At 43.0% G+C, this 22,400-nt stretch overlaps 1 protein-coding gene across 3 annotated transcripts in view; it reads left to right on the top strand.

The window, feature by feature from the left end:
* BCL9 (BCL9 transcription coactivator) overlaps positions 1-22,400 on the top strand; it is a 1,690,791-nt gene that overhangs the window by 848,479 nt on the left and 819,912 nt on the right. For all 3 annotated transcript variants that reach the window (XM_044072112.1, XM_044072109.1, XM_044072110.1), the window contains exon 3: positions 11,526-11,763. The gene's annotated coding sequence lies outside the window, so the exon portion shown is untranslated. The remainder of the gene's footprint in view (positions 1-11,525; positions 11,764-22,400) is intronic.

The raw sequence follows: 22,400 nt of genomic DNA, 5'->3' as shown, positions 1-22,400 counted from the left end.
TCCACAGCACTTGCATTGACAAAGTCCAAGAACCTGTGAGCCGGCATGTTTGTGGGGTCATGCATGTTTCTCAGTCAATGGTTGTATGGCCAGTAAGTCCAGATATGCAATATGCTTTTCCTGTTTCATGTCGGGGGACATATATCTAGCTGTGATGTGGTAGGGGGCTTTGCCTTTAATGGGACATGGATTAGCTCAAGAGAGTCATACTGTTTGACCAGTCTCGAGGTGCATTTATCCTTAATAAAGATGGATACACCACCTCCTTTGGTTATTTAATGCTTAGTTTGTGGTCTGAATGTATGGAAGACATTGCAGCCCTGCATGGTTTGGGTGCTTTTCCATGCTTTTGAGCAATATCTTGGTGACTGTACAGACATCAGTATCTTCCAAAGTAAGGAGTGCTTCCAGGGAGTGCATTTTCTTGTTTAGAATCCTAGCATCAAGCAGTAGTACTTTGAGTTTATCTAGAGAGGATAGTGTTATGTTGGGAGGTTGGTTATTTGGGATGGCTAATGCCTTTTGCAGTATATCCAAAAGCCTTGAGGAGGCAGGTGCAAACTACTTCCGGCAAACCAGCGTGGCCTTTCGACCATGTCTTTCCAGACTGACCGGTATTGGATCCCCTTGGAACAACACCAGAAGCTAAGCCAATTGTTAAAGTCAATAATTTTTTTTTGTATTGTGGCATCATCCTTGGAGAAGGTAGAATGCTGTTTAAGGCTAGACGTATACCTGCCTGTGACACATACAGTCTGAGGGCTCAGTCGTGTCTGTCTTCATATAGTACAGTGAAGTACATCTCAAGTCATTCACCCCCCACATGGACTATGACAGAGTCATACCAGTAGTTGTGGTTGAGTGAGTTGAGTGTTTGAGTGACTTGACAGATCCTGGCACTTGACAGGCAACTAACCATAACCCTATCCTTATCCAGCCTTGTAAGGGGAACATCCGTGTGTCTCACAATGGAGTCATCTATGACTAGTAGATTAGGTTTTGTGGTGTTACACCTTATGGGGCACTGGTGTATGTGTTACTATGTATTGTGGTAGTTTTCTTTATTGTTTGTTTTTGTGTAAGTGATTTCCGTTTGAGAGACCTCTAATCTTTTGGTAAGTTACTAGTGAGTACCTCCGCATGTGTGGGTTTGTGTCATGTCCTTATTTAGTGTGGGAAGTGTGTGTGTGCTAACAACCTGATGTTAATCGTGTTACACTGCTACAGTCATCACTGTTGGGTTATCCTGCCGTCAGGCGGACCCGCAGTCGGCCCGAGTTCCAAAGTCTTGGTCCGGCGTCGGTTGCTGTCGCTTCTTTCCTGACATCAGTGCACCAGGGGTATACAAGATGCATCCAACGCCATTTTCTTCAGTCTTTCTTGCCGCGCGGTGCCCGAAGCAGAAGCAGTTCGCAAGTGCCGGTTGGCCGACTCCTGAGATTTTCAAATCGAATTTCAGACCGAAGTCTTCATAAAGCTAAGTACCCCGTTGGGGAAACTTTTCTTGCCTCAGTCCGATGTCAGAAAAAGTTAACAATTGCATTTCTTGTGGGAATCAAATACCTCATAAGGACTTTCATTCTTGTTGTATTCCTTGCCTAGGCCCAGACCACAACGTCACAGGTTGTCAGTTCTGTGCTAAGTTTAGTAAACGTACTATTAAACATCGGTTTGATTTCACCCGACATTATTTTGGTAGGAAATTTAATTACACCATGCCGTCGGAGCAACCAACGACCGGAATACATAAAAAACACAAAGATAAGGACAGGCAGCCGAAATCCAAACCGGATTCCGATTCCTCTGCTAGGCCAGTCGCCGGTTCTCTGCTTTTCAGTGAGGTGCCTACGCAGCCCCTGACGACATCCGATTCACAAGTGGAGATTACTAGGCCTCCACAACCTTTACCTTTAGGCCCTTCCGACTCCATACCTGAAGGAGATTCCGGTGCAGTTGAAACGCCTTCAGTTGCTGAAGGCGTCTTCAGACCGACTACACTCACTATTAAATCCTATGCAAAACTGAAAACTCCTTTAAAAACAAAGAAGACTGCACAGCAGTCTCCAGCACAAGGCCCCATGCCTAGGAAACAGATGCTTAAGATGGCTGAAGATTTAATTACCCTAATCAGGGGTTCCCATCCCCCTCCTGATAAAAGGCTAAGGCAGGAGGAAGACTATGCTTCATCTGACCAGGTTTCAATTTCCTCATTCTCTTCTGAGGAACAGGAATATTCCTTTCCCCCTTATGAAGATTCTGATGCTGAAGAGTCTATCCCTTCAGCATCTCCCCCAGAAGGCTTCTCTTTTGGGGAAACCTTACATACTATGAGGGAACATTTCCACTGGGAAGGCCAGGATTATTCTGATTCTAAGAAAAGGCTCCGAGAGTTCCTTTTACTACCCCAGCACAGACCACTTGCAATTCCACCTGTGTTAGACATTGTGGATGATTATTCAGAATCTAGCCTTAACCCAGATTCACTACCTCCTGTACCAGCCAAACCAGACAGATACTACAGAGTCCCTGACTCACACAAATTCCTGTATAAAAGCCCTGTTGCTGACCCAGAAACCATTTCCCAGGGTCCCAAAGGGGTTAAAGCCTCAACTGCTAAAAATCCTGTGCCCTCTGAAAGGGATTCTAGAGCACTAGGCAGATGGGGAAAGAAAGTTTATACCTCAGCTACTCTAGCTATGAGGGCCTTAAATTGTCAGTTTCACATGCTGAAATATCAACAATATCTGATGTCTCCATTAAAACAAAAAATGCTCGCACATACAGACCAACCAGATTACAAGGAAATGCAAGATTTGTTGCATGCAGCTGAACAAGTGGGAAAACATACCTTGCAATGTGGATTTGATTCATTGGAAGCTTCTTGTAGAGCAGCAGTGGCAGGGTCTGTCACACGTAGGCATGCTTGGTTAAAAGAACAAACTTTGCCTGATCATGTTAAAGCAAAGTTATTGGATACACCCTTACAGCAGGATGTTTTATTTGGTATAAAAGCAGAAGTTGTTTTAAAGAAAATGGAGGATAAGGCAAAATCTATGCAGACGGTCAAGGATCTTTTACAGGTTCAACCTCCTCGTTTCAGCAGAAATTGGCCAACCAAAAATTGGTCCTTTCCAGCTTCTGCCAGACCACAGAGGGGCAGATACAGACGCCCAAGAGGCAGAGGCCAGCCACAAGGCTCTTACCAGCCTCGACAATGGAGTGCCACAACCCAAAAAGGAGGAGAAGAGAGGTCTCAAACTACCAGAAGACAAACACAATGACTTACCCCTCAGACTATCAAGCAAAACCCTGTTGGCAGCTCCCTTGGGGGGGGAACTAGCTGTTTTTACAGATAACTGGCACATCATCACAAAAGACAAATGGGTCCTAAATATTGTATCTCAAGGCTACAGATTCCACTTTCACACTTTACCAAGGATAAAAGGAATGCCAAACCTGCTACCGAATCAATGGGCAGAGGCTCAAAAGCAAATTTCAACTCTCATGGACATGAGAGCCATTCAACAGGTTCCTACACAGGAGCAAGGACAAGGATTTTACTCAAGACTGTTTTTAGTTCCCCGAAAGGACAAAGCCTGGACACCCATTCTGGACCTCTCAATTCTGAACACATACCTGGAAGTACCCAAATTCAAGATGCTAACACTACAGCAACTTCTTCCCATGCTGGGCAAGAAGGCTTGGCTAGTAACATTGGACCTCAAGGAGGCATACCTGCATGTCCCTATCAGACAAAATTGCAGAAGATACCTCCGATTTATTGCAGGTTCAACCCATTACCAATTCTCTGCACTGCCCTTTGGCTTATCTACTGCACCCAGGGTCTTCACAAAATGCCTGGCACCAGTAATTGCATACTGCAGACAAAGAGGGATTCAAATATATCCATACCTGGACGACTGCCTTATTCAAGCAGAAAGCAAGGACATTCTATTAAAGCATCTGGCGTTTGTCAAAAACCTTCTAAGTTGCCTAGGGTACACAGTAAACGAAAAGAAGTCAAAACTAGTACCCTCACAAGACATATTATTCCTGGGTACCAGCTTAAATGCAACGGCCCAGATGGCTCACCTCACGCCAGACAAGCAAAGACATCTGACTCAATACTTCAAAATGATGGCAACAAAGACCCAACTCCCTGCAAGAAAAATTCTGCAGGCCTTGAGATTCATGGCATCTTGCATACTACTAATACCATTTTCAAAACTGCATATGAGGAAATTACAATGGTATCTGAAAAGCGTATGGTCTCAACACAGCCACAGCTTGGAAACAATAATTACACTCATTCCCTACCTTCATTCCCTACCTTCAACAGGAGTTTCTATGGTGGGCTCAGGCATGTCACCTCAACAATAGTCAGCCTTTCACCTTACCCACAGCCAGGCAAACTATAACAACAGATTCATCGGATTATGCCTGGGGAGCACACATGGCAGGACAGTGTATTCAGGGCAAATGGCCTGCAAACCAAAGGCATCTACATATCAATCAAAAAGAGATGCTAGCTGTGCAAAATGCCCTAACAGCTTTCAAGGACCTTCTACATCCAGGACAACTCCTAATAAAGACGGACAACACCACAGTGATGTGGTACATAAACAAGCAAGGGGGCACACACTCCTACCCCCTATGCAGACAAGCAATGACCTTGTGGAACACAGCATTGACCTACCAAGTTCAACTACAAGCACAATTCCTGCCAAGAAAGAAAAACACACTGGCAGACTATCTAAGCAGAAACATCACAGATCCTCATGAGTGGAAACTAGATCCACAAGTATTCGCAATGATAACTCAAAAATGGGAGAGCCCAGACATATATCTGTTTGCTTCCCCCCAAAACTACCAACTACGGAAATTCTGCACAAGGACATACCACATACTAGCTTGGAAAGTGGATGCCCTCTCATTCAGTTGGAAAACAATGACAGTGTAGGCCTTTCCTCCACTGCCTGTTCTGGCAAAGGTGCTGCTGAAAGCCAGATTAGAGAGGCCACAAATGATACTCATTGCTCCAGACTGGCCACGCCAACACTGGTATCCAATACTAAACAACATGGCCCAAGGCCCACCATGGATTTTGCCTACAATTCCTCACCTGTTCACTCAGCAAAACAATCAGATTCTACACAGCAGCTCAAGACTTTAAATCTGGCTGCATGGCAAATTGCTTAAATAACCAGTCAACACTACTCTCTAAAGCTGTGATGGACGTCATTCTGGGGGCCAGAAGGCCTAGCACCAGGAAAGTCTATTCAGACAAATGGAAAAGATTCTGCGCCTGGAACCAGGCTAAAGGCCAAAATCCCCTTGTCCCAAATATTCCTCAGATTCTTCAATATTTAACTGAGATGTTGCACAAAGGACTTTCCTTCTCATCTATTAAGATCCATGCCTCAGCTATTTCAGCTCAAGTTCAACACGGATCCTCCTATATTTTCACATCCATTACTAAGACAGTTCCTCAGAGGGGCTAAGAACATAAGACCGCCCCGGAGAGCACCAACACCAACTTGGGATCTCAACTTTGTTCTGGAAAAGCTAACACTTCCGCCCTTTGAACCAGCTTTCACTGCTGATCTACAGTTCCTATCATGGAAAACTGCCCTGCTGCTAGCAATAACTTCAGCACGAAGAGTCTCAGAACTACAGGCCCCTAATGGCAGTGGAGCCATTCATCATTTTTCATCAAGACAGAGTCTCTTTACGAACTAACCCTTCCTTTATGCCAAAGGTGGTATCCAGTGTGGCCCTAAACCAAACCATTCATTTGCCCACCTTTTATCCAAACCCCCAGAACAAAGGGGAAAGGTTTTGGACATTCACAGGCATTACGTTACTACTTGGATAAAACTAAGGCTTTCAGAAAATCTGACCAGCTCTTTGTATCCTATGCTGCAGGATCTCAAGGAAAAGCCATCTCAAAACAGACCATTTCAAAATGGATAGGACATTGTATCCGTTTCTGCTACACACACCATGGGAAATCTGTGCCTGGTAACATCAGGCCCCATTCCACCAGGGCTACAGCAACATCAACAGCCTTCCTCAGAGGGGTACCAACCAAGGATATTTTAGAGGCTGCCACCTGGAGTTCAGTGCACACCTTTACCAAGCATTATCACTTACCTCTGTACTCTAAAACCAGAGCTGGCTTTGCCACTGCAGTTCTGCAGGGCCTACTAGCCTCTCCAAACCCTGTCTAGTACTACCACCCATCCTTAGCTTTGGGATTCAACCCAACAGTGATGACTGCAGCAGTGTAACACGATGAACATAGTACAGTTTTGTACCTACCATAAATGTAGATGTTCGAGTGTTCACACTGCTGCAGTCCAGGTTACCCTCCCTCCATCCCCTCTGAACTAGCTGGATTTATCTATTCCTTTCTATCCTATACAACCTCTGTGGTGTATTTTCTTGTGACTGAAGGTTTTGTCTTATTTTTATATGTATATTTTTATATAGAAATATGTATTGCCTACCTATTGGGGGCACCTGACATCTGGGGCAAGAAAAACTGAAGAAAATGGTGTCTGATGCATCTTGTATACCCCTGACGCACTGACGTCAGGGAAGAAGTGACAGCAACTGACGCCGGACCAAGACTTTGGAACTCGGGCCGACTGCGGGACTGCCTGACGGCAGGATAACCCAACAGTGATGACTGCAGCAGTGTGAACACTCGAACGTCTACATTTATGGTAGGTACAAAACTGTACTTTTGGCATTCAGTTTGTCCTTGTGTGAGAGTCTTGTCTCCAATTTCGTAGTGTAACTACATCTTTCACATAAAGTATTTCTTTCAGGAGTAAGTGATTGTCAGTATACATGAGACAATTGCAACATTGTCTCAGTATTTCCATGTCTGTCAGGCTGGCCATTGATATGATGGGAAACTGCTGTCCATTATAGCAGGCTCTTACTGTATGTTTTATTAGGGAAGGGAATGGGTTGACAGGACTGTGCTGGTAGTACCAAGACTACAAGATGGACCATAGACTGTGGTTGATCAATAAGGCAGTGCTGCTCTGTGCACAGCTGAGGTGCTCCTCGAGCAACAGAAAGCTTGGAAGGGTTTCACCGACAGCTATTTAGGCAGGAAAAAAGAGCTTATAGGCTTTTGCATGTATACAAGGGCACTGCTAACAGTCGCTGTGCGAAGAGCAGCACCATGCAAAAGCAAGGCTTAAATACTAGCAAAGAGAAACAAGTTTTAAGCTAACTACCAATAAGAAAAGCCCACAATAAGCCTTCCACCAGCAATCTCCAACTAAGACAGGTTACATCAGCACAATTCTGCCACAAGGGTGCAGGAAAGACACCTTCTTAATGTTGACTGGCTGGTTTGGAGCCCAATTGTAACAAGATCACACAAACTACCTACAACTGCAGTGTAGTACAGTGTAATTAACTCCGTAAAGCAGCAGCAGAGAATACATTTTTTGAAACTGCTAAAGGACAGTCGCAGCATATATGAGAAGTGCAAAAAAATACTTGGAGCCCTTTTGTGTGCTTCCCTGCTCAGATAGACCAGGCAAACACCTACTGCCACTAGATGAATAATCCCAGTCCTCCTAATATGAAAGCACAGTAAAGGAGTGTTCTGAGTGAAATGCAACCACAAACAAACTTTGATACAGGTACAGCAGTGTACTTTAAACAGCTTATAAAAGTGTGATTATTCAGTAAAAGTCATCACTTTGTATAAATGAGCCAAGAGCCACTCAATTGTACAGAATTTATAAAGGCACTGAAAGTAAGATAAACTGATTAATAAGCCCCCCAGCCAGTAAAACTACATGCAGAAATCTTAAGTGTTTCCCCAAATAAAACAGACCAGGCTTCCTGTCAGTGCATTACATGGAAAATCCACTGACCTCTTGATGTAAAAATAAGTGCTTGTTAGAGTGTAAAAATACTCTTCTTTGTCCAACTGCTAGCAAGATAATGAATTCAGAGCAAATAAATTGGGAGAATAGGCAATGGGAGGCAAAATGCACATTTTCAATGTAAGCACGAGGAAAGGCAAATAAGTAAATCAAGGTTATCAACAGCAGTGTAGAAAGGGAGGAGCTTATTAAGGTAAATTTACAGTAAGGATGGGCAGCTTAAAGTCACCAGGTTTAAAAAGTAGATCGACGAAGTGGAGGATGAGTGGGAAAAAACTAGCAGGGAATCACCAGCAGTGTTTTTTAGTTTATGCAGACTTGAAATCTTCTTAGAAAACAACAAAGGCCCAGAAATTGACTGTATTTAAGTATAACTCAAACAATTTAACCAAAGAAAAAACATGGAAAATGTGCAGCCTAGATAATTTGCATGCCTGTCTCTCACGGAGATTTGGTGCACAGTTATATTACATACAGTCCTACATTACACACACAAATTTTCTGAATTTGCCCACAGTTTGTACTTGAACCATATATTAATATTGTATTATCACAAAAATGTACCTGTTAAATACGCAGTACATTGATAACAGAACCATGCATCCTGTGATTTAGCCATACATTTTGGCCTGACGTTCTTTACATTTTTCCCCTTTCTGCCACCACTGACTTGGTCTAGACCCCCTATGCCTTTTGAATATTATGCATTGGAAAGGTTTTACCTCCTATTCATTACAGTGGTGCAACAGTTAATGTTATCTCACAGCCAGAAGTGTAGCTAGGATGGGGTGCACGGTGTTAGGGGAAGTGATTGTGCATGTCGACAATGGACTTTTTCTTCCCATGCTTTTCAAAAAAACTTGCCCTTGTAGTATTACTGTTTTTATAGCAATGTACAGGATGATCAGGTAGTGACAGAATCCATTCTGCAATATCTCTAGCCCAATGTGAAGGAAGGCACGTGATAATTTGCATGGTTCTCATGTGTAACCCTCCCCCAGGCCATGTTGGATGCCACTTGAATATTGGTCATTAACACCACAAATTGGAACCCTCCTTTTGTGACAGCAGGTCAGTACTTGGTTACATGTTTGTTTGTACTAAGTAGTATTTTTCTCTTGTTAGTTGTCATTCGATGAATGATTCACACAGAATTCAGTATCTCCAGTCTTAGCTCAGTAAAGGTAGTAATCCATGAATGTGTTTACATTACTTGGGTAAACTGCAGGGTTATAGTAGTGTGGGCATCGTTTTACCTTTGCAGGACATTTCTTTATTTCTCTGTAGTTGTCGATCATGGAGTTAGTATGCATAAGTAAACAAATAAGGGGGTGTGGGGAGAAGCCTACGCAGCATATGTTCTTGAGATCTGGACTTTGTCCCATGAAGAAATCACTTTGTGGTGTCACCTGCAGTTTGAGCACCTGTGATAATTAGAGTTGACTTGTCCATTTTGTTGTCTCAGGGTTATGGGCCAGTGATTTGTTGTACCCTTTCCTCACATTTGCTTTATGTGGTTGTGCTACATAGAATAGGCAGTCCAGGTATTTGCCAGTCAGTTTAGTTGAAGCAATTCATTTCTAGAACATGAACAACGAGTACTGTTTCAGAATTGTATGTAATATAGTGTTCAGTGTGTAAGTTTGATCTCACAGACTGGTTTGAGCGCTTTTAAGGTCTACCCCAGAGCTCTGTGCCAAGATTGTTAAATATTATGATTCAAAACCATTCTCAAAAATTGCAAAAAATAGTGCTGTTTTCTGGAGGCAAACAATTTTATTTGTTTCTGGAGATGTCCAGTACAGTAGAAGTGACTTTTCTGGAGGTTGTCTCTGTTCCCCTTATAAGAATAGCACTAAGACAGCTTGTTCATAAAGTGGTGCAGTATATACTTGGTGACAGCTGATTTTCTAGTTATACCTTCCTAGAATGCCAGATACAGGGGGTATTCAAAAAAAGTTAGCTCTGTTATGCTCTCCGTAATGCTACTGAACTAACCATTCAGATTTGTACAAGAGTTACACGGAGCAAAAGCTCATTAACATCTCCTTTGTGTCTCTGAATTGAACACTTAAGTGCAGCTGGAGCAAAGCCATTAATGTCCCAGTGAAAGTCTCTGGTGGTGTAGAGGAAAGATGCTCGGACTCCAGCCCAGATTCGATTACAGGCTTGGTCATCTGATGCAGTGGCAGGGAGGGATGGGTGTTTCCATTCCAGGGGGAGTGGTCTTATTTGCATCTGTTTCCTGGTGAATGCCAAGGACGTGAGAGGTGGTGCATAGTCTAGAATTGGGAAGAGGAAGGAGGACCTTGGCTGAGGTTCCACTGAGATGGAGGCAATACATCAGCATGTCCTCATTGCACATCTGCCTCTTGGGCATAACAAGGGTCACAGGGGAGGAAGAGGACTAAAGGTGAAGCCATTAAGTAAAAAGCCCCCAATTGAAAGTTGCTGGTACAACTCCCAGGACGCCTTCCAGTTCTAAACCAGCCCCAGCCTAATATGGAGATAGTCCAGGGACAACTGGAGAGCCATTGATAGATGGGGGCACTGGGACAGATGGAAAGGGGGGGAAATTTAGTGATCCCCCTACCTTTCCACATAATACTGTTGCGAAGGCACTCGCATGCATTCTGACACACAGTTATACAGATATCCATGTATCCACATTGACATACAGATGGGCGCACACAGCCTTGCAATGCTTACCTGATGTGGCGCTAACTAATCCCCCTTTCAACAAACAGCAGGGGGTGAGCACTGTAAAATAGCACACCCAGTCCCACTCTTGTGCTCCAAAATAGCACCGCAGAGCTTGTCTTTGAATGTCGCACTCTTTCTTTCAGCTCATTATTCAGTAGACCTCTGTAGCGCTGCTTACCAGAGTCATAATACTGCTGGAGCACTACAGCTGTCCTTGAATTATCCCCTTCTAGTGCACTGGATCAGTCTTGCTAGAAACGGGTGTGCAGTTTGTTGTGTGTCTGAATACCCCCATAGTTTCCAGCCTCAAAGCAGAGTTCCATTTGGGGTTATTGCAGTTGCCCAATAAATTTGTAGAGATCTCCATTTTCCTCTAAGGTGTATAGTTTTGCCTTTTTATGCAACCCGCGGTGGTGGTGCTGCGGTAGCGTTGTCGCCTCACAGTAAGACGCTGTCCGGTTCGATTCTCAGCTAGAGCATCTTCTGCATGGAAACGTGCGTGAATGGGCATACCTTCATTAAAGGTTGTGTGTCAGGCCTGGCAAGCCGGTACGTAAAAATCAACTGCCAATCATTAGCGGACCGGAGTTCCGCTGTGGCGACCTCTAACCGGGAAAAGCCGAAAGACACAAACAATGAAAGGCAGTGCCCAGGTAAGATTCTTCCTCTTTAGCTTTTAAGGTCCATGTTTTTCTAGCTGGTTGCAGTGGCATACAAAAACAATTTTCAAGCCTGCTGGTTGTACGTATTTCACCTAATGGCAGAAATGTATGTAAGAAATGTTGAACTGTTGCATAAGATCTTACTGCACCTGTTAATTAATGTGTGCGCGCATGTGTTTTTACATGTATATAAATTTTTATCAACTGCACGTTTCTTACTTCTCTGTACCATTGTTGATTTTAGGATATCTGCAACATATTTTGGCTTTGGTGTATTTGACCCACTCCATTCCCTTTGACTGACAGCCTTTTAAAAAATAATTCAGGAGGAGAAGGAAACGCACATGTGTACTGTACAGATGCAGAGGTGACAAAGCATGGGGTCCACGTGAGGTGTGACTACTAGAGAATCTCCTACGGGAAGCAACCAATCAGCAGGATGCTTGTTTTATTTGACCTGTTGACCTGAGACCCATTGCTATGTAAGTTTTTGTGCAATGTCTTTAGTAGTAATTGGTTGTAAAAGTTTCATCATTTTAATATATATTTTGTATTACTGCTTGTTGTCTTTAAATGTAAGATGTTCTTAAACAGTCTTGCAGTACAGCAGTACAGAGAGACCGAGCAAGCTTGATATTCCACCAGAAAATATTGTATTCATTTTAATTCTCAGAAATTAATTGTAATGGCTGCATTTATTACAAAGTCTGAATGTCCATTACTTTTTCTTTTAACTCTGTTTATGGACAAGTTGGGACCTTTTTCTCATTGTTTTAGTTTGTTAGTTGGGGTATTTTGCAGACACCCTAATGTTTATGGATATCAGCTGGGTACGACAACTGCGTGTTTCCAAATGTTAGCCAAACATTCCATTTATGCTGTGCTGATGATGCCACAAGAAGGCAGAAACATGCATGTCCACAGCTAGTGGGGTTTGGCTTTATTGTCCTGAAATTTTCCATAAATAGAATTAAAAGAAAAAAGTCATGCACATTTAGAATTGCCATTTAGCTGAAACACATGATGTTCATAAAGGGTAATTTGTGTATATCCCATGTCGCCTGACTCTCGTCTAATACAAGAGGTTTAAGGAATCACACAGTGGAAAGTCTAGCCTTGCTAGATTTTTCTTTTTGTTTTTTTAACTGATTGGTTTTTCTGTGTGACCCTTTTACTCATTGTTTTAACAAGTTAGAAAAAGTGAAACAAGACATTAACTTTGCCAGTAGCTTTATAATCACAATATGGAAGTAATTTAGACTACACGAAATGAAAGCGACAAAAGGTTACTAAGAGTTTTTCCACTTTTTCCTTTAGTAGCACACTATTCAGTGTTTTTGTTCTGCTAATGATCTTTTTCAGTTTTTGTATATCACTTCTTACCAGAACGTGCCTTTACCAAAGTGGTGCCTGTTAAAGATTCTTCTGTTTTTCCACATCCATGTAGAGGCAACCACTTAAGTAGTTCACTATTTAGGGAAACGGCTGTCCATGTAACTTCTCCTGTTGGGTTCTCCCTGCCTTATTTGTGTAGTCCTTAATCTTCCCACTTCAGTTGTTTGTAACAGAAGTACCCACTTCACCAGATCTGTCTCCACCTGCTACTTAGATGTATTGTGATTTGGGAAGTTGTTTTGCAGCGATAGTCATGAGACCTTATCCATTATTTTGCAGCATGTCTCTTTTGTAATTTTTCAGTTTCAGCCTGCTAAACCTGGAATACAAACCTTGTAACTGTGATCCGCCTGAATATGATTACACTGCTCTTGACTCGCTACAATGTATCTTTGCATTAAACACCTTTATGCCGCTTCAACATTGTGGTTTGGAAACACTATATACTTAACCCGTACTGTCAGTCCTGTTACTATTCCACTGCTTGTGGACCATCGAGGCTCATCTGCTTACACTTGTCCTTAGTCCTGTCTTGAGCCCGAGCCCGAGCCCCACCCCCAAACCATCTCCTCCCTTTTGTGACTTCCCCGGAAATATTTTTGTCTGGCTGGTTTACTTCTGTTCAGTGCCCTACTGTGTTAATGTTGCTGACTTTTGTTACTGTTTAACCATTCCACTTCCCAGTTTTGTTCCACTCTTCATTTTGCATTAGTATAGTACAACATCCTTGCAAAAACTAAGAAGCCATTGATTTGTATATATTTTTGTTTCTAGTTTCACAATTAATCAGACCTTCTGGCATTTTAATTTTTTTGGCTTCCTTATTGTTGCTCCCATGTGTGTACTGTTGTGACAGTGTAGTACTGGCTTTGGTTATATTATGGTACCATTTAAAAATGAATATTATTACCTTAGTGGACCCTTTTGATTACCAGCATTTAAATGTGTATTAATGTGCAAGTTAAGCCAAGTTACTGTACTGACAACACGCAAAGGTTTGCAGAATTCATTAGGCTGTTAAAGTCAAGGTAGTCGTGTTGAATAAAGCTGTCTACAGTCTTTTTAAACATTCCTGCCACTTACTTGTGGAGTTTTTGGCTGACATTGTGGCATACATATTTTAAGGTAAACCGCTGTGAATGAACTGCTTTACGCCCACTTGGGTTTGAGTCCTGTAGCTTCTAGTTTCAGAAAGTGACACTAAACATGATGCTGGCGTCAACCCTAAAAATAAGCATCTCCTGTCTATAACTGGTCTTTGTTTTTTTGTTCTTTTAATTTTATTTTATACATTTATTAACCTGGTAAGTCTAATGAACATTTTGGGTATGATCCAGGATCACTGGTTAAGTAACTTGCTTTGACCTTTTTTTAACTTGCTCGGACTAGCAGGTAGCAAATGGCAAAGGTGTAGTGAATCAAACTGTGTACCTGTGAGTACAGGAAGCAGGTTATTAACAGCCCAGAGCCTTAATCCTGTGCGGTAGCAGCCAGTGAGTAAACGAGAACATATTCTGTGTAGCTTCCAGTTTCATATAAATTAATATATTTTTTTTAAATAGAAAAGGAAGGAGAAAAGCCAAGATGAGCACGAGGCTTAAAGAAACCGAAAGACAAAGACCATTTGAGTAATCAGTTTCTGGGTCTCAGGAGAACCAGTTGTGCAGCTAGATAGAAAAAGAGAAAACCTAGCCTTGTAGTTAATTTGCATAGCAAACTAGGACAAGGTCATTGTTATTACAACCCTTTCTTATGGTTTTATTGTAAGGGAAATGGTTTCCAAGAATCTGTCTCTCCATATTTCTCAGACTTTTTTGAAACCCTTATAGTCTGCATTGTTAGAAGTGATGCTACATGTCCTAGAATTGTCTGTGTAACAAACACTTAAGTTTTATAGTAAAAGGCATTTCTTGATGTTCAGCATTTCCATTTCTGGGAACATATGTTGAACAGGTGACATCAAGAAGGTAACCAACTGGAGAATTGCCTCTAAGGCGTGTCTCTAATGTCAGATGTAGCAATGCTGAAGTGAAGACAGTATTATTAGGTATTAATTACCGGGTGGTGTGCAAAGGTTGGTAAACTGAAAAGCAGTGTGCACAACTTCTAAAACATTGCAAATCTGTTGGTTGGGGAATATCCAAGGAGAACAGGCTCAGGGGATGTGGAGCATGGGCAAAGGTAGGAATGGGGATTAATTAGTTGAGAGGATTATTCTTTATAGTGACATGTAAATAGTAGTAATTAGAGAAACAGTAATATGAGTTGGTGCCTTTTTCGGTCTTTCCTTTTTGTACCCATGATACATGCATCTGAACTATAACGAAAAGGTATAAAAATAATAAAATGAGTTTGTGATCTCTCCTTTCAAAAGTTTAGTAACCAGTGTGCTGTTTTTGCAATTGTTGCATTTGTTTAGCACTGCTTCATAAATGCTCTAAAGTTATTTATGATCATAAATTGAAAACATTTAGGTGAAGAAACTGCACTGTACTACTTGCATAGTGGTCTGCACATCTTCAGACCCTACAGCTTGGCATTGGCGAGGTAGCTGGGAAACTATTCATTAATATCTTTTCGTGTAACAGACCTGTGGAGGACAGGAAGCCTTTGTAAAACACTGAATCCTGGCTATATTTACTCGGCTGTGTATAATACTGTTTCATGTCTTCCCTGAAAACATGCCATAAGTTTTGTGAACCTGGTCAACCAAAAGTGAGTAAGTACTTGTCGGTATTTTCTCCCTGTACTGCTGAGTATGGACTTTATGATCTTTTTGTCCGTTGTCTGGTAGAATAATGTAAAGATAAAATTACTTTTCACTTTTGAGCCTTTTTCATGTTGCGTATTTCCCTTCTCCTACTACTGACTATCTGGCTGTTAAGATTCTGCCCATTTTGTTGACCTGTAATGTGAGAATAGTTCCATTGCAGTCAAGAGTAGCTTTTCACGTCTGTGCCTTTGTCCACTGTCAAGAGGTGGGAAGAGCGCAAAGGGACAGGCTTGAGAATATCACTAGCCCACACAGATGACATGAATTTCGCAGAAATCCCATGATGGTCTAGCAGTTTGACCTCCTGTAATATGACTTTTAATCTTTATTAAGTATTAACATTGTTTTTAAGAAAAACTTTGCAGTAGATCTTGAGTGAGGACGTTAGAATGTAGATGCTGTCACACACAGAGCTGAGCAATCAGCTTAATGATTTGCTGGGGCTGAGACGTTAGTAGGTCTTCATGGCAAAAGTAGTAAATGGGCTTATGTTCCACTAACTCTCGAATCGTAACTGTCAAGTCTGCCTCAATCAAGTAGGAAGTGTATGTGATAACGTGATACAAATTCAGTCTAGGCCCGTAATATCTCAGACATTCACCCATATAATCTAGTTTCTGTCCTGGCATTATTTGTACTCCCTGCGAAAGGAGTTTGTGTTTGTGGATAGTCTGAGGACCAGATTTGTTATTGGGAGTATTCATCCTACTGTGAGATACAGTGGATATGCATATGTATATATATATATATATATATATATATATATATATATATATATATATATATATATAGATCAGGGAAAAGTGAAACCCCCTGCAAAAAAAACTCTAAAGGTGCTGAATTTCTGTTGAACAGCTGATGTTCTTCATGTTTCACTGTTGCAGTCATTACATTTGGGGTTATCTGCTTTGCAGTAGCCCTCAGTCGGCCTGATTAACAAAGTCTTGGGTCCTGCGTCGGTTGCTGCCCCTTCTTCCATGACGTCGGGTCGTCAGGGGTATAAAACATGCAGCCGACGCCATTACATCAGTCTTTCTTGCTGTGCGGTGCCTGAAGCAGAAGCAGTTCATCGGCCGACTCCTGAAATTTTTGTTTGGAGTTTCAGAACCGAAGTCTTCAACTAAAGCTAAGTACCCCGTTGGGGAAACTTTTTCTTGCTCCTTACCGATGTCAGTAAAAGTTAAAAATTGCATTACTTGTTGAAAGCAAATACCTCATAAGGATTTTCATTTGTATTGTATACCTTGCCTAGGCCCTGACCACAACGTGCTTTGCTGTCAATTTTGTGCTTTATTTAAACAGCGCACTCTCAGCCGTCGGTATATTTTCGCTTCTAAATATTTCGGTTCTCGGTTTAATTATCCAGAAATTTCATCGTTTAGCCTTCCGGCTACCGGGATCCCAAAAAAAAAGCAAAGATAAAGACAGAGACAGGCCGCCGAGGTCCAAAGCTGCCGACGACGGCTCTCCTAAGCCAGTTCGCTGGTATTCAGTGAGGCGCTTTCGCAGCCCCTGATACCCGCTACTTCTGACTCGCAGGCCTTTACTGAGACCCATTCGGAGTCCGGTATGCCACGAGATGCTTCAACTGTGGAACCTGTGGATGTCTGTACCTTGGATGGGTCCAGAGCTGCTGTGCAGGCACCGGCTTCTGAGGGTGTATTCAGGCATACAGACTTGCATGTTAAATAGACGCCTCCTCCTTCATTTAGGCCAAAATCTCAAACCATGCCTAAGAAACCGATGTCCAGGCAGCATGCTCAGGACTCTATGCCTAAAAAACAAATGATAAGAATGGGTGAAGATCTTATAACTCTAATCAGGGGATGCCAACCTCCCCCTTCTTAGAGACCTAGGGCTGAAGTTGTTTATGAAGCTTCTGAACAGGATTCTATTTTTTCTGATTCTTCTGATGATCTGGAATTTACCCTTATCTACTTATGCGGATTCTGATGCAGAGGACTCTATTCCCTCTGCTTCCCCTCCAGAGGATTTTTCTTTTGATGAAACCTTACATACTCTAAGGGAGCATTTCAACTGGGAAAGCCAGGATTTTTCTGATTCTAAAAAGAGGCTTAGGGATTTCTTACTCCTGCCTCAGCATAGGCCTTTAGCTATACCTCCTGTACTAGACATTGTTGATTATGCCTTTTCAGAATCTAGTTTGGCCCCCAATTCTTTGCCTCCTACTCCCTGAAAACCTGACAGATATTACAGGGTTCTTGATTCTCACAAGTTCCTTTTTAAAAATCCTATTGCGGACCCAGAGACTGTTTCACAGGGACCCGAGGGCATTAATGCTTCTACTGCTAAAAATCCTACCCCCTCTGATAGAGGCTCCAGGGCGTTGGATAGATGGGGTAAGAAAGTTTATACTTCTGCAACCTTGGCCATTAGGGCTTTAAACTGCCAGTTTCATATGTTAAAATATCAACAACGTGTTATTGGATTGCTTAAACAGAAAATGATGTTAATGCCTGACTGTGCTGAAAATAAAGAATTACAGGATTTAATGCATTCTGCTGAACAGGTTGGAAAACATACTTTGCAATGTTGATTTGATTCATTAGAGGCCTCTTGCAGGGCTGCTGTTACTGGGTCTGTGCTCAGAAGGCATGCTTGGCTTAAGGAGCAATCTTTGCCAGATCATGTTAAAGCTAAATTGTTGGATGCTCCCTTAAATCAGGACCTCCTGTTTGGCAACAAGGCTGAAGAAGTTCTTAAAAAGATGGAAGATAAAGCTAAATCTATGCAAACTATTAAAGATTTCTTACAAGTTCAGCCTCCTAGATTTAGTAGGTACTGGCCCTCTAAAAATCGGTCCTTTCCAGCCCTTTCCAGGTCTTCTCAAGCCAAACCCAGACACAGCAGAAACCCCAGGTTTCAGTCCCATAGGACACACAAGATTAGGCAGTGGGGGGTTTCTGCACCCAAACCTGGGAGCAGCAAGACTCCCCCCTATGGAAAAGCGTCTCAATGATTTGCTTTTAAGACTTTCAAGCACTTCCCAATTGAATGCTCCTTTAGGTGGAAAGATTGGTCTGCAGGCCAAAAACTGGGAACTCATTACCCAGGACAAATGGGTTCTAAATACAGTGTCCCAAGGATACAGATTTCATTTCCACATGTTACCGACACCAAGCGGGTGGCCAGATCTACCCCCAAATCAGTGGGCAGAGGCCCGAAATCAGGTACTCTCTCTCTTAAACATGGGGGCTATTCATTAGGTACCAGAAGAGGAAAAGGGACAAGGTTTCTATTCATGACTTTTCCTGGTACCCAGAAAAGGCAATACATGGTGTCCTTTCCTGGACCTTTCCATTCTAAACACCTTTCTGGTGATTCCAAAATTCAAAATACTGACTCTTCACCAGCTGCTTCCTATACTAGGCAAGGATGCATGGTTGGCAACACTGGACTTAAAAAAAGCATACCTACACATCCCTATCAGGGAGTCTTGCAGAAGATACCTATGCTTCAAAGCAGGCTACATGCACTATCAGTTCTCTGCACTGCCCTTTGGCTTATCTACTGCGCCCAGGGTATTCACAAAATGCCTAGCTCTAGTCATTGCATTTTGCAGGCAGAGAAATATTCAAATATTTCCATACCTGGACGATTGTCTAATTCAGGCAGAAAGCAAGGACATTCTCTTCAATCATCTGGCCTTTGTTTAATGGGTACTGACTTGTCTGGGGTTCACCATAAATGAAATGAAATCCTACTTGGTACCCTGTCAACATCCTGGGAGCAAGCTTGAATACAACTTCCAGGATGGCTTTCCTCATGCCAGATAAACGGATACATTTGATAACTAACTTCAAACAAGTGGCCATAAAAACCCTATCTGCAAAGCAAATACTGTAAGCCTTGTGGTTCATGGCCTCATGCATTCTTCTAATTCCATATGCAAGGCTGCATATGAGGAAACTACAATGGTATCTCAAAAGCCTATGGTGTCAACATTCACAGGATCTGGAAGCAATGATTCCTATCATACCTTGCCTATGCCTAGAGTTCCTTTGGTGGGCAGAGGCCTGCCACCAAAACAGGGGACTACCATTCACATTACCCCCTGCCAAACAAATCTTAACAGATGCATCAGACTATGCATGGGGGGCTCACCTGGCAGGGAAGTGCATTCAGGGCAAATGGAAGAACCCAAATCAAATCAAACTTAAATCAAAAGGAAATGTTAGCTGTACAGAATGCCCTGACAGCCTTCAAGGACCACATTCTTCCAGGGCAACTAATGGTAGACAGACAACACCACTGTCATGTGGTACATAAACAAGCAGGGCGGTACACATTCATACCTCCTCTGCAGACTAGCCATGGCATTGTGGAACACAGCCTTGAGCTACAAGTGAATCTGCAAGCTCAATTCCTGCCAGGAAAACTAAATACACTGGCAGACGGACTAAGCAGAAACATGAGTGCATGGATCGTGCTATCCCAAACAGAACCAAGACGCTATCCTCCGAAAAAAGGAAAACAATCTGGTGGTTTCCTGCCATAAGCAAACTGTACAACAGAAGGAAGAAACTGTTGCAACAGAGAGTAAAATCCCATGAGTGGAGGAGCTCCCTGGTCAGCCTCAGTAAGAAGCTGAGATCCCTTATAAGATCCTCCAAAGCTAGCTACGAAAATAAAATTGCCACTAATTCCAGGGACAACCACAAAGCATTCTGTAGCTATGTCAAGAATCTCAATGGCAACACCTAGATCTGCTCTGAGTTACAGCACAAAGGCATGAAAATTACAGAACCAACTGATATTGCCAACATCCTGACAGATAGGTTCAGTGCTAACTTTACTCCCCCCCTCACCCCCTAAAGGGCCCATATCTGTACAGGAAGAATGCAGAGTCCCTGTAATTACAACTACACCGGTGAAAGCTGCACTCTCTAAAGCCAAAAACACAGCATCCATGGGACCGGACAACATCCCAGGCTGCGTTTTACACGAACTTCAGAATGAACTGGCTCCCCACTTAAGCACCATGTTCAATAATAGCCTCGCATCAGGCTTTGTGCCCACTGAATGGTGCACAGCAACAGTTACCCCACTCCACAAAGGGGGAATCACCACTGATCCCGGGAACTATAGACCTATTAGCCTGACGAGCCTGGCCTGCAAAGCCATGGAACGTATCATCATGGAACTCATAAACAAAGACATTGGTAACCTCCAAACTCTGGATCCCACCCAGTTCGGGTTTGTGAAAGGCAGATCATGCCTCCTGAACCTGATCGACTTCTTTGAGGCAGTCACCAAAGCCGTAGATGAGGGTAAAGTGGTTCATACAGCCTATCTTGACCTCGCCAAGGCTTTCTACACCATCCCCCATTCTGGAATTATAGCTAAACTCAATAAACTAGGCATAAATCCCTACGTCACAAGATGGGTCGCCAACTGGCTCACTGACAGAACCCACACTGTAAAAGTTGCAGACTCCAAATCTGACCTCAAACCAATGACAAGTGGAGTACCACAGGGTTCCGTTCTGGGACCGCTCCTGTTTGGTATCTACTTCTCTGAAGTACAGGCTAACACAGAAGGCCTCCGGCTAACGAAGTTCGCAGATGACTGCAAACTAGGAGCGATAGGCAAGTACCCAAATGATGTGAACATCCTACAGAAGGGCCTCTGAGACAGATGCCTGGTGTCAGAGCCATGGCCTCAAGCTCAGTGCCAAAAAGTGCAGTGTCATCCCCTTTGGTAAAAACTCTGTACCCATGAACTACCACATAGGCAGCAATCTACTTAACACCGAATGCGTGATAAGAGACCTTGGGACCCAGGTGGACAGTAGTCTCTCCTTTGATAGTCACATCGCCACAGTAGTCCGGAAGTCCATCTACGTGGCACACCTCATCATAAAAGGGTTCTCGTCCAGGAAGAAAGAGGTCATCGTTACCCTCTACTCATCACTTATTAGACCCATTATAGAGTACAACGCCCCTTTTGGAATGTACCTCACAAGACATCTGCAGCAGCTGGAAAGGCCACAGAAGTACCTCACAAAGTTGATTACTGGCCTCAAACAAATGCCCTACACTGACCGCCTCAAAAAACTCCAGCTTTACTCCGTAGCATATCGCCTACTCAGAGGTGATCTCTGCCTAACATATAAAGCTATGTCAAACCCAGAGCTGTTGGACATGCTACACCTAAAGAAATCCCAATCCCTCCGAGCTACATGCTCTAGGGACCTAAATCTTGTCACCACAATAAACAGGACATGCTGGAGGGATAGATTCCTATCCCAGAGACTTCCCATACTCTGGAACAGGCTACCCATCTATGTCAAGCAAAGTTCTTCATTAGCACTCTTCAAGAAGAATCTTGATGAGTGGATGGGAAATAGGAAATACACCCCGGGGATCACTTCTGTGTCTCTGCTCGTCAGTGGCACAGGAAAATAACTTTCTTGGGTGGTGTAAGCCAGGGAACCTTGTTGGCTAGGCTTGCATAGGCCCTTGGGCTAATAGCCTAGTACCTACCTATGAACCTCATGGACCCACACGAATGGAAACTAGAACCAAGGATTTTCAACATGTTGACAAGCCAAATGGGGGAGTCCAGATATAGACCTGTTTTCCTCCCCCCAGAACCATCAACTGGACAAATTTTGCACAAGGATTCCCCACAAACAAGCTTGGAAAGTGGATGGTCTATCCTTCAGCTGGAAAAACCTTTCAGTTTATGCCTTTCCTCCTCTGCCTCTGCTCTCCAAGGTACTACTAAAGATCAAACAGGACAAGCCAAGGATGATTTTAATTGCACCAGACTGGCCTCGCCAACACTGGTACCCACTCTTGTGCAGTGTGTCACTCTTGGCTCCATGGCATCTGCCTCAGACTCCTTCCCTGTTGTCTCAGCAGGAGAATCAGATTCTGCACCCTCAGCTGCAAACCCTGAACCTAGCAGCCTGGCTAATTACCTAAT

This window comes from Protopterus annectens, chromosome 5.part0, assembly GCF_019279795.1.
Source record: "Protopterus annectens isolate FY-2018-M chromosome 5.part0, PAN1.0, whole genome shotgun sequence".
NCBI lineage: Eukaryota > Metazoa > Chordata > Ceratodontiformes > Protopteridae > Protopterus > Protopterus annectens.
This window is presented reverse-complemented; position numbering and strand designations above follow the sequence as displayed.